The following is a 12,683-nucleotide window of genomic DNA, read 5'->3' as shown; positions in this document are numbered from 1 at the left end:
TTTGCTGTGTAATCTACATTGTCTAAATGAAATTATTGGACAATTTTGTGTTTAACCATTAAAAAAAGCCACTTTCAATTTATCAGGAGTACACTATTTGAAGTCAGAAGGGACAAATTGTGGGCAATCTTTCTCCTATGTGTGGCCTGGGATCTGCTTTCGATGGAGTGATCAATGCTGTTACCAACACTGGCCCAATTGCCCAATCCTGCAAAACAAAACCGAAGCACAAGCACAGAGGCGTTTGAATAAGGAATGGAAGAGCAGAATCTATGTCATGAGTTGGAAGCACAGTCAGCTTGGAGACAGAAGATTTTGATTCCAAGACTTGAGCAAGTAATCCAGGCTGATGGTGTTTGAGGAAGATTGAAGGGAGGTGTGAATAGACAGAAGGTCAGGACAGACCAGCTGGTTCAAACAGCCTGAATCTCAGCTCGATATTATTAATCGCTGGCACAATTCTCCTCCGTTCCTCCTCATTGTGTTGACAAAATCAGACATCTTTCACTCCGATGTGATGCCGAGGTAGAAGGATCTTTAAAGGTTAAAAATAAAACAGATGCTGGAGGAACTCAGCAGTCTCGCAGCATCCATACACCTATTACCGATGTTTTGGGCCTGAGCCCTTCTTCAAAGTACGTACGTATAAAGGTCCTGTGATGCTATGCATGGTTTCTCCTAGTGATCTTCTCCTGTCAATGTGAACAAAATCTCGTTTGCTTTTCGCTATGCACCTTTCGCTGCTTCATTACCAGTTTATTGTCATCTGATTGCACAAGTACCACCCCAATGAAACAGTGTTCTCTGGTCCTCAGTGCAAAAAGTGCAGACACACAACCAGACATAACACACAAGAAGCTGTTCCTCAGTCTGATGTTGCTGGCTCTGTACTCCTGTATCTCTTCCCCAACAGGAGCAGCTGAAAGATGCTCTGTCCAGAGTGGAAGGGGTCCTCAATGATTTTGTGTGCCTTCTTCAGACAAAGATCCTGGTAGATCACGTCGATGTGGATGGGGGTGGGGGGGGGTCCATCTATAAATTTGCAGATGAGATCGAGGGACCTGTGGCTTTCTGCCAAGACAACCACCTCTCCCTCAATGTCAGCAAGACCAAAGAGCTGGTTATAGACCCGGGGCAGGGACGGAACTCACTCCCCAGTCCACATTAATGATGCTGAGGTGGAGGTGGTAGACAGTTTGAAATTCCAAGGGCTAAACATCTCCACTGATATGTCCCAGTCCACCCATGTCGATGTGATGGCTAAGAAAACATACCAACATCTTTACTTCTTCAGAATCCTGAGGAAATTTGGCATGTCACCTGGATTCCTTAACTTCTACAGGTACACCATTGAAAACATCCTGTTTGAGTTCATCACTGAGAGGGATGGGACCACTCTGCCAAAGAAACTGCAGAGACTGGTTGTTTTGAACCAAACAATGGATTTCATGTACTTGATGTCGATGAAAGGAGGCTGTGTTTGATGGAGTAAATGGAGATGGTGCTTTGTGAAATGGAGTTGATGAAGGAGAGGGGGAGGTGATGAAGGAGAGGGGGAGGTGGCTATGTAATGGAGTTGAGAGGTGGTAGGTCCACAATGGAGGCGAGGGGTGGTGGCTGGGCAATGGAGGGGAAGGGTGGTGGCAGGGCGGTGGTGGGGTAGTGGGTGGGTGATGGTGCGGTGGTAGGTGCATGATGGAGTTACTTAGAGTCTACAGCAATGTTGTGCCGACTTAATAACCTACTCTTAACAGCTGCCTAGAATTTCCCTGCTGCAGAACTCTCCATTTTTCTCAGTTCCATGGCCTAATAGTTTCTTAAAAGACCCTATTGCCCCTGTCTCCACCACCGCTGCTGGCAGTCCATTTCATGCACCCACCACTCTCTGGGCAAGAAACATACCTGACTGGAGTCTGACAGAATGTATTCCTGCCAAGACTAATAATAATGATACAAGAGGGTTTACTGTCATGCACATCAGCACAATGAACAAAAACACCAAAATTCATACAGGCTGCATGTTGGCCACTATGATTTTACTGGAGGTGGTTATGACTAAATGGTCTACAACTCTCCATTTTCACCTGTTCTTTCAATCTTTGTAGAGGACTCAGTCAATTGTCTTGTGTGCAGTAGAAAGCAATGGGTTCCATAAAATTTGCATATGTTTCAAGGGTTCACCACCTGTTTTCACAATCTCTTCTCTCTCCAGAATTTGCTAAGTTGTGTTCTTGAATGCCTCTATTTTATCCCCTCAATCACTCTGCTCTGAGAACAACTCCAACTCCATCTAACTGAAGTCCTTCTTTCTTGTGTGAGTACAGTGAATCTCATCCATGTCCTCTCCAAATGCTTCATATCAATAACGCAGCTGTGACTTCCTTGCTCAAATTACCTCCTGCATCCCAAAAACAGTTTAGAGGGTTAACAGGCCACTGTAAATTGCCTTGAATGTGTGGTTGAGGAGTAGATTCCAGGGAGGGGGGGGGGGGGTTATTGATGGAAATGTAGGGAGATTAAAAGTGGAATGAATGTTGGATTGGTGTAACTGAGTGATGGACGCTGAAACCAGCAAAAATCCCCCAGGGTCACATGGCACTTTGGACACAATTCACTTTTGGAATTTTTGTTTATTGTTTGGGCCTGAATCCAGAAAAATTGTGTTAATCTGACAAAATCCTGCAGCAATCCACCCTGAAAAGTTGCAACAAAATCAAGGGTTCAGCACTGCTAAATTCTTGCTTGATGCCCTGAAGAACAAGGCTTTAGAACCATAGAACATTACTACACAGAAAAGAGGCCCTTCTAGTCTGCTGAACTATTATTCTGTCAAGTTTCACTGACCTACACTCAGTCCATATTCCTCCATACCCCTCCCATCCATCGACCTGTCCAAATTCTTCTTAAATGTGAAAATTGAGCCCACATTCAACCACTTCAGCTGGCAGCTCATTCCACATTCTCACCACTCTCTGTGTGAAGAAGTTCCCCTCAGGGTGCAAGAGGAAAACGTTTAGAGGAAACTTCTTCACACAGAGAGTAGTGGGAGTTGGAATGAGCTGCCAACTGAAGTGGTGAATGTGGCCTCTATTTTACCATTTCAGAAGAATTTGGACAGGTACGGGTATGGAGGGCAATGGGCTTGGAGCAGGTCAGTGGGACTAGGCAAAAAAAATGATTCGGCACAGAATAGAAAGGCCAAAGGGGCCTGTTTCAGGACTGTAATGTTCTATGGTTCCCCTTCAACTTCTCCCTTTTAACCCTTAGCCCATGTCATCTGGTTTTGTGTCTCATCTACCCTCAGAGGAAAAAGCATGCTCTGAAACAGCTCTTCTGCTCCCCCAGCTGGAAGCCAGTGAGAATACATGTTAGACATCTGCTTTAGACATCACTCCAAAAGAGACCTACTTGCCTCACAAGATCACAAGACAAACGAACAGAAGCAGGCCACTAGGCCCATCGAGTCTGTTCCGTAAAACTACACTAAGCTACTCTACACTAGTTCCAATTTCCAGCCTTTTCCCCCATATCCCTTGATGCCCTCGCTCATGAGATACTTGTCTATTTCTTGTTTAAATACTCCCAGTGACCTGGCTTCCACTGCTGTACGCAGCAGTGATTTCCACAGGTCCACAACCCTCTGACTAAAGAAGTTCTTCCTAATCTCTGTTTTATATGGATAACCTCTAATTTTCAGACTAGGACGCCTTGTCCTCAATTCACCCACCAAAGGAAACATCTTATCGGCATCCACCCTATCTAAACATTTCAAAATACGAAAAACCTCTATGAGATCTCCTCTCATTCACCTATATTCCAATGAATACAACCCAAGAGCTGCCAAACACTCCTCGTACGTTAGCCCTTGCATTCTGGGAATCATCCTAGTAAATCTCCTCTGCACCGTCTCCAACAACATCACATCCTTTCTAAGATAGGGGGCCCAAAACTGCACGCAGTCCTCCAAATGAGGTCTCATTTACTGGACGTTGGAAGTTTCTGGTCAATGGTCTGATTTTGAAATATCCATAGTCTAAGCAGTTGGGATGCTTATTGCTCTCAGATTTGGAATTCAATTTACCTCTACTCTTCACCTCCCTCCCCCCACCAACCACAGGTGGAAACCTGCAGCAAAATTAGTTTTACAATCAACACAATCATTTAAGGAAATGAATCCATGGGAACATTTCTTCAGCCTCTCTCCCATCAAACTGACAGCTTTCTATGCGGGCATAAAGCATTGTTCCATTGGAGCTACGACTTGCTTCCAATTGCAACGTATAAGATGTATCTGTGGGTTTGACTTGAGATCACAGATCAGAAATATACAGCGCGGTACAGGCCCAGGTGTTGTGCTGACCTAATAACTTATTCTAACAACTACCCAGAAGTTTACTACTACATAACCCTCCTTTTGTCTCAATTCCATGTACCTGTCTTAAAAGATCCTAAAGACGAGTGGTATGCCTCAGGGATCAGTGCTGGGACTTGTTGTTTACCTTCTAAATCAATGATCTGGATGATAATATAAATTGGATCAACAAGTTTGCAGATGACACAAAGACTGTAGGCATGGACAGCAAGGAAGGCTTTCAAAGCTTGCAGAGGGATCTAGACCCACTGGAAAAATGAGCTGAAAAATGAAAGATGGATGTTGCATTTTGGAAGGATAAACCAAGGTAGGACGTACACAGAGAATGGGAGGGAACTGAGGAGTGCAGTAGAACAGAGGGATCTGGGAATACAGATACACAATTCCCTGAAAATGGCATCACAGGTAGACACATTTGTAAAGAGATCTTCTGGTATGTTGGCCTTCATAAATAAAAGTATTGAGTACAGGAGTTGGAATGTTATGGTAAAGTTCTACAAGGCCAAATTTGGAGTATTGTGTGCAGTTTTGGTCACCGAACTACAGGAAAGATATCAATAAGATTGAAAGAGTACAGAGAAGATTTGACAAGACTTCAAGAACTGAGTTAGGGAAAGATTAAACAGGGTAGGACTTTATTCCATGGAGCAGAGAAGAATGAGGGGAGATTTGATCAAGATATACAAAATTATGAGGGGAATAAATAGAGTAAATGGAAGGTGTTTTCCACTGAGGGTAGGTGAGATACAAACCAGAGGACATGGGTTAAGGGTGAAAGGGGAAAAGTTGAAGGGAACATAAGGTTGAACTTCTTCATATGGAGTAGTGGAAGTGAGGAACATGTTGCCAGGTGAAGTGGTGAATGTGGACTCAATTTTAACATTTAAGAAAAATTTGGACAGGCAGATGGATGGTAGGTGTATGGAGGGCTATGGACTGAGTGCAGGTCAGTGGGGCTAGGCAGAATAGTTTGGCACAGACTAGAAGGACTGAAGGGCCTGTTTTCTGTGTTGCAATGGTTCTACCTGTGTCTATTACCGTTGCTGGCAGCATATTTCATGTACCCTACTGAAGTGCCAGTTGATGAAGTAGACAAAGACGATGCGGTCAAACAATATTCATGGCTTTTATTAGCAGAAACTCATGGTACAATAATGAAAGACAATGGGTGCATCAACAGTTATACCCAAGGGGAGTGTCCTTAACGGTAGAGATAATGCACAGCCAATGTTAGTACAGCAAGGCTCGCCAGAGGGGAGACGGACAACTCAGCAGAGATTCACCACACCAACACCCCCTGTTTGGAAATACTTACCTTTTGCATCCCCATGTACTTACTCCCAACCACCTTAGAATTATGCCCTTTTCTAATGGCCATTTCAGCCCAGGGAAAATACCACTGATCATCCACGGTATAAAGCTTCTGGCCATCAGTTTTCTGTACAGAAAAGGTGAGAGATTTGGAATGAAAGTGCCACATATACTTGTGTAAATGCCGATACTGTGTAATAGTGAATCTCCACTCATTTTTGCCCCAAAATCATCTTTTTATATTACCAGTGTAAAAATCATCCCTCCTATTTTTGGCCCGACCGCCCACCCATCTGAGCTCCCAACAGCCTGACAACAGACCCTTGCCCTTGATGCCTACCCACTGGAGCTCCTGACGACCCAGCTGCCCGGCCACCAGAGCTCTCGACCACAGATCCTTATCCTGGCTGCCCACCCATCCAAGTTCCCAACATCCTGTCAATCCATCTGAACTCCTGGCTGCCCGCCCATCCGAGTTCCCGACCGCCCACCCATCCAGAATCTGGACACCCCGACCATCCACCCATCCAAGCTCCCAATGCCCCAGCCACCCGCTCATCTGAGCTCTTGACGTCTTGAATGATGCAGGAACTTACCGTGGTCAAAAGTTTGACCTGCGTAAAAGTCGACCCACCTTCTTGGCCCAAAATAGTGGGTCCAAAAATTCAACATGATATGGTATGATCATCCATTGTTCCATCTCTCAGTAACTGCTGATACAGGATGAAGCTGAATCCTTTTAGTTCTAACCACAGAACATCGCCTGATTAAATAGATCTACTGTTCATTGTCCACTTCTTGTCCTGATTAATGACCACTTGTGTCACTGCAATCAAAAATAGTGTTTGGGAATAGTGTGAGCTTACCATATACTCCACTTTCAGCCACAATGACTAGTGGAGGGGCTCCTTCACCCTGGAGAAGTTCATTGGGCTCTCACGACCAGATTATGAGACAGCTTTTTCCATGATTCTTCTGTATTCCGGGGACACAGGGCTAGCATTTGTAACATGCAAATCCAGTAAGACTTTGTACATGTCTGTGTGAGTTTCTCTGGATACTTTGGTTTAGTTGGGGTTAATTGGGGTATTTGGGCAGCATGGGCTCGTGGGCATGAATGGCCTGTTACCGTGCTGTATGTCTAAATTAAATTAAATATACCTTCCTTTTTATTCATTATGATCATGACTGATCTATGGTGGCCTCAACTCCCCCTTTTGTGCCAGTTCCCCAGAGCCCTCAATTCTGTCATCTTCAAAATATTTATCTACACCTTAAATATATTTATTGACCTGTTAACACCACTCTCTGGGACAAAAGAGATTCATCATCTTCTACAGGTAGAAATTTCACCACAACCAGATTGAAATGACGAGCCCCTTGTAATGATGTCCTCTTGTGTATGATTCTCCCACTAGGATCTCATGTTTGTACAAGGCCATGCCTTGTTCTTCCAGAGATGGTCACCTAACTACAGGAAAGATTGAAAGAGTGCAGAAAAGATTTACAAGAATGTTGCCGGGACTTGAGGAACTGAGTTACAGGGAAAGGTTAAACAGGTTAGGAATTTATTCTCTGGAGTATAGAAGAATGAGGGCAGATTTAATAGAGGTAATGCTGTATTGAGTTTACACAGCAACAAACAGTCATTTCTTTTTTTTAAATTTTTTATTTTTCACACCATAAACCACATTAACCATGGTACATACTTTTTCCTTTTCAAATATATACAGTGCCATTTTCTCCCCCCCCTCCTCCCATCCCACCCTCCCTACCTCCCCCCTCCCGTCCATTTAAAGTACAAAATCTAGGATACATTAAACCAGTCAAACAATGTTGTCATTCAATAAAAGTAAACAAGAAATTCCACTGAGTCAATTCTTTTCATTTCCTTCTCCTTTCGTTAATTTAGGTAGTGAATGTCCTCGGTAGGTTTTCGCTATTGTGTTTCATGTAAGGCTCCCATATTTGTTCAAATATTTCAATATTATTTCTTAAACTATATGTTATTTTTTCTAATGGAATACATTTATTCATTTCTATATACCATTGTTGTATTTTCAAATTATCTTCCGATTTCCAGGTTGACATAATACATTTTTTTGCTACGGCTAGAGCTATCTTAACAAATCTTTTTTGTGCATCCTCCAAATCAATTCCAAATTCTTTGTTTTTTATGTTACTTAGGAGGAAGATCTCTGGATTCTTTGGTATATTGTTTTCTGTAATTTTATTTAATATTTGGTTTAGATCTTCCCAAAATTTTTTTACTTTCTCACATGTCCAGATTGCATGAATTGTTGTTCCCATTTCTTTTTTACATCGAAAACATCTATCAGATACTGTTGGGTCCCATTTATTTAACTTTTGAGGTGTAATGTATAGCCTGTGTATCCAGTTATATTGTATCATACGTAACCTCGTATTTATTGTATTTCTCATCGTTCCAGAACATAACTTCTCCCATGTTTCCTTTTTTATCTTTATATTTAAATCTTGTTCCCATTTTTCTTTAGTTTTACCATTTGTTTCCTCATTCTCCTTTTCTTGCAGTTTAATATACATATTTGTTATAAATCTTTTGATTATCATTGTATCTGTAATCACATATTCAAAGTTACTTCCCTCTGGTAAACTCAGACTGCTTCCTAATTTGTCCTTCAAGTAGGATCTCAATTGGTAATATGCCAGCACTGTATCTTGAGTTGTATTGTATTTATCTTTCATTTGTTCAAAGGATAATAATCTATTTCCTGAAAAACAATTTTCTATTCTTTTGATCTCTTTTTTCTCCCATTCTCTAAAGGAAAGGTTATCTATTAGAAAGGGAGTAACTTGTTTTGCGTCAATATTAGTTTTGGTAATTGATCATTTGTTTTATTTCTTTCTACATGAATCTTCTTCCAAATATTGAGTAGATGATGTAATACTGGAGAACTTCTATATTGTACCAATTTTTCATCCCATTTATATAATATGTGTTTAGGTATCTTTTCCCCTATTTTATCTAATTCTAATCTAGTCCAATCTGGCTTTTCCTTTGTTTGATAAAAATCTGATAGGTATCTTAATTGTGCGGCTCTATAATTATTTTTAAAGTTTGGCAGTTATAAGCCTCCTTGTTTATACCATTCTGTTAATTTATCTAGTGCTATCCTCGGTTTCCCCCCTTTCCATAAAAATTTCCTTATTATTTTCTTTAACTCCTTGAAGAATTTCTCTGTCAGGTGTATTGGCAATGCCTGAAATAGGTATAATATCCTTAGAAAAATGTTCATTTTAATACAGTTTATCCTTCCTATTAGTGTTAGTGGTAAATCTTTCCAATGCTCTAAATCGTCCTGTAATTTTTTTATTAGTGGATAATAATTGAGTTTATATAGTTGGCCGAGGTTTTTATTTATTTGTATACCTAGGTATCTTATTGCTTGCATTTGCCATCTGAATGGTGATTCCTTCTTAAATTTTGAGAAATCCGCATTATTCATAGGCATTGCTTCACTTTTATTTACGTTAATCTTGTAACCCGACACTTCCCCATATTCCTTCAATTTCTTATATAATTCTTTTATTGATAGTTCTGGTTCTGTTAAGTATACTATAACATCATCCGCAAATAAACTGATTTTATATTCCTTGTCTTTTATTTTTATCCCTTTTATATTATTTTCTGTTCTTATCAATTCTGCTAGTGGTTCTATAGCTAACGCAAACAATAAAGTTGATAGTGGGCATCCCTGCCGTGTTGACCTGCTTAAGTTAAATTGCTTTGATACATATCCATTTACTGTCACTTTCGCCAATGGTCCCTTATATAATGCTTTAATCCAATTCATATACTTCTCTGGTAAACTGAATTTTTGCAATACTTTGAATAAATAATTCCATTCTACTCTGTCAAAGGCCTTCTCTGCGTCTAAAGCAACTGCTACTGTTGGCGCTTTACTCCCTTCTACTGCATGAATTAAGTTAATAAATTTACAAATATTGTCTGTTGTGCGTCTTTTTTTAATAAATCCAGTTTGGTCTAGATTTACCATTTTCGGTACATACTCTGCTAATCTGTTTGCTAATAGTTTAGCTATTATCTTATAATCTGTGTTAAGTAAAGATATTGGTCTATATGACGCTGGTGCGAGTGGATCTTTCCCTTGCTTTAGTATTACTGTAATTATTGCTGTTTTACATGAAACTGGTAAGCTTTGTGTTTTATCAATCTGGTTGATTACTTCCAGGAGGGGAGGAATTAATAAATCTTTAAATGTTTTATAGAATTCTATTGGGAATCCATCATCTCCTGGTGTCTTATTATTTGGTCATTTTTTTATTATCTCTTGTATTTCTACTATTCCAAATGGTTCTGTTAATTTATTTTGTTCCTCTATTTGTAGTTTTGGTAGTTCAATTTTAGTTAGAAATTCATCTATTTTCCCTTCTTTCCCTTCGTTTTCAGTTTGGTATAATTGTTCATAGAATTCTCTAAAGTTTTCCTTGATCTCCTTTGGATTATATGTGATTTGTTTGTCTTTTTTCCTTGATGCCAATACCATTTTCTTAGCTTGTTCTGTCTTAAGCTGCCATGCTAGAATTTTGTGCGTTTTTCCCCCTAGTTCATAATATTTCTGTTTTGTCTTCATTATGTTCTTCTCCACCTTATATGTTTGTAGTGTTTCATATTTTATTTTTTTATCTGCCAATTCTCTTCTTTTAGTTGTATCTTCCTTCATTGCTAATTCTTTTTCTATATTTACTATTTCCCTTTCCAACTGCTCTGTTTCCTGATTATAGTCCTTCTTCATCTTGGTTACATAACTTATTATTTGCCCTCTAATGAAAGCTTTCATTGCATCCCATAGTATAAACTTATCTTTCACTGATTCCGTGTTTATTTCAAAATACATTTTAATTTGTCTTTCAATGAATTCTCTAAAATCCTGCCTTTTGAGTAACATGGAGTTTAATCTCCATCTATACATTCTTGGAGGGATGTCCTCTAGCTTTACTGTCAATATTAAGGGTGAATGGTCCGATAGTATTCTAGCTTTATATTCTGTTTTTCTTACTCTATCTTGCATACGAGCTGATAACAAAAATAGGTCTATTCTTGAGTATGTTTTATGTCTAGCCGAGTAATATGAATATTCCTTTTCCTTTGGGTGTTGTTTCCTCCATATATCCAAAAGTTGCATTTCTTCCATCGATTTAATTATAAATTTGGTTACTTTGTTCTTTCTGTTAATTTTTTTCCCAGTTTTGTCCATATTTGAATCCAAATTCAGGTTGAAATCCCCTCCTATTAATATGTTCCCTTGCGTATCTGCTATCTTCAAAAAAATATCTTGCATAAACTTTTGATCTTCTTCGTTAGGTGAATATACATTGAGTAGATTCCAAAACTCCGAATATATCTGACATTTTATCATTACATATCTCCCTGCTGGATTTATTATTTCCTCTTCTATTTTAATTGGCACATTTTTACTAATTAATATAGCTACCCTTCTTGCTTTTGAATTATACGACGCTGCTGTTACGTGTCCTACCCAATCTCTCTTTAATTTTTTGTGCTCCGATTCAGTTAAATGTGTTTCTTGCACAAATGCTATATCAATTTTTTCTTTTTTCAGTAAATTTAGCAGTTTCTTCCTTTTAATTTGGTTATGTATTCCGTTAATATTTAAAGTCATATAGTTCAGCGTAGCCATTTTATACTTTGTTTATCTTCCCTTTCCATTTCTCCATCATTACCTTTCCTTCTTATCCATTTCTGCTTTCTTGTTTTTAACACTTTATAAGACAACATTTCTAAAACATCAAACATTTTCCTATTCTCCTATTTAAAACTTCTTTAACCCCAATCTCCCCTCCCCCTCCTGAGTTGTCCTTTATCCCTTGTCAGACAACCACATCTCCCCTCTCCATTTGGATTTGCGAATTCACTCGCAAACGTCAGCTGATTTTGCAGTGACCGTAACTCCTCCCCACCCAGCCCCCCCCAGAAAAGATTTCAATTTTCATATGTAACAAAGGTCACTCTTTTAATTCCCTCCTTATTCCCTCTATTCCATTTCTCTCCCTTATTAATTCTTGTCTATACTCTATATATTTTCCTCTAAATACGGATACATTCATGTATGCACACTATATATATACACGGATAAACCCCTTTACACACATACATATAGATCGTGGTCATTTTTACTCTTATTACATGTCTTCATCTCTCTGCTTGTTTTGTAGTTGTTCTGCAAATTTCCTTGCTTCCTCTGGATCCGAGAATAGTCTGTTTTGTTGCCCTGGAATAATTATTTTAAGTACTGCTGGGTACCTTAATATAAATTTATATCCTTTTTTCCATAAGATCGTTTTCGCTGTATTGAACTCCTTCCTCTTCTTCAGGAGTTCAAAACTTATGTCTGGATAGAAAAAAATTTTTTGACCTTCATATTCCAGTGGCTTTTTGTCCTCTCTTACTTTCTTCATTGCTTTCTCCAATATATTTTCTCTTGTTGTATATCTTAAGAATTTTACTAAAATGGATCTTGGTTTTTGCTGCGGTTGTGGTTTCGGGGCTAAAGTTCTATGTGCCCTCTCTATTTCCATTTCTTCCTGTAATTCTGGTCTTCCCAGGACCCTGGGGATCCAATCTTTTATAAATTCTCTCATATTCTTGCCTTCTTCATCTTCCTTAAGGCCCACTATCTTTATATTATTTCTTCTATTATAATTTTCCATTATGTCTATTTTCTGAGCTAACAGCTCATGTGCTTCTTTAGCTTTTTTATTAGATTCTTCTAATTTCTTTTTTAAGTCTTTTACTTCCATATCTACAAATGTTTCTCGTTTTTCCATATTTTCCACTCTTTTTGCCAATTCTGATATGGCCATTTCCATTTTATTCATTCTTCCTTCTGCATTCTTAATTCTTCTTTTTATCTCATTAAATTCTTGTAATTGCCATTCTTTCACTGATTCCATACATTCTTTAAAAAAGATACAT

This window comes from Narcine bancroftii, chromosome 6, assembly GCF_036971445.1.
Source record: "Narcine bancroftii isolate sNarBan1 chromosome 6, sNarBan1.hap1, whole genome shotgun sequence".
NCBI classification, from domain to species: Eukaryota; Metazoa; Chordata; class Chondrichthyes; order Torpediniformes; family Narcinidae; genus Narcine; species Narcine bancroftii.
This window is presented reverse-complemented; position numbering follows the sequence as displayed.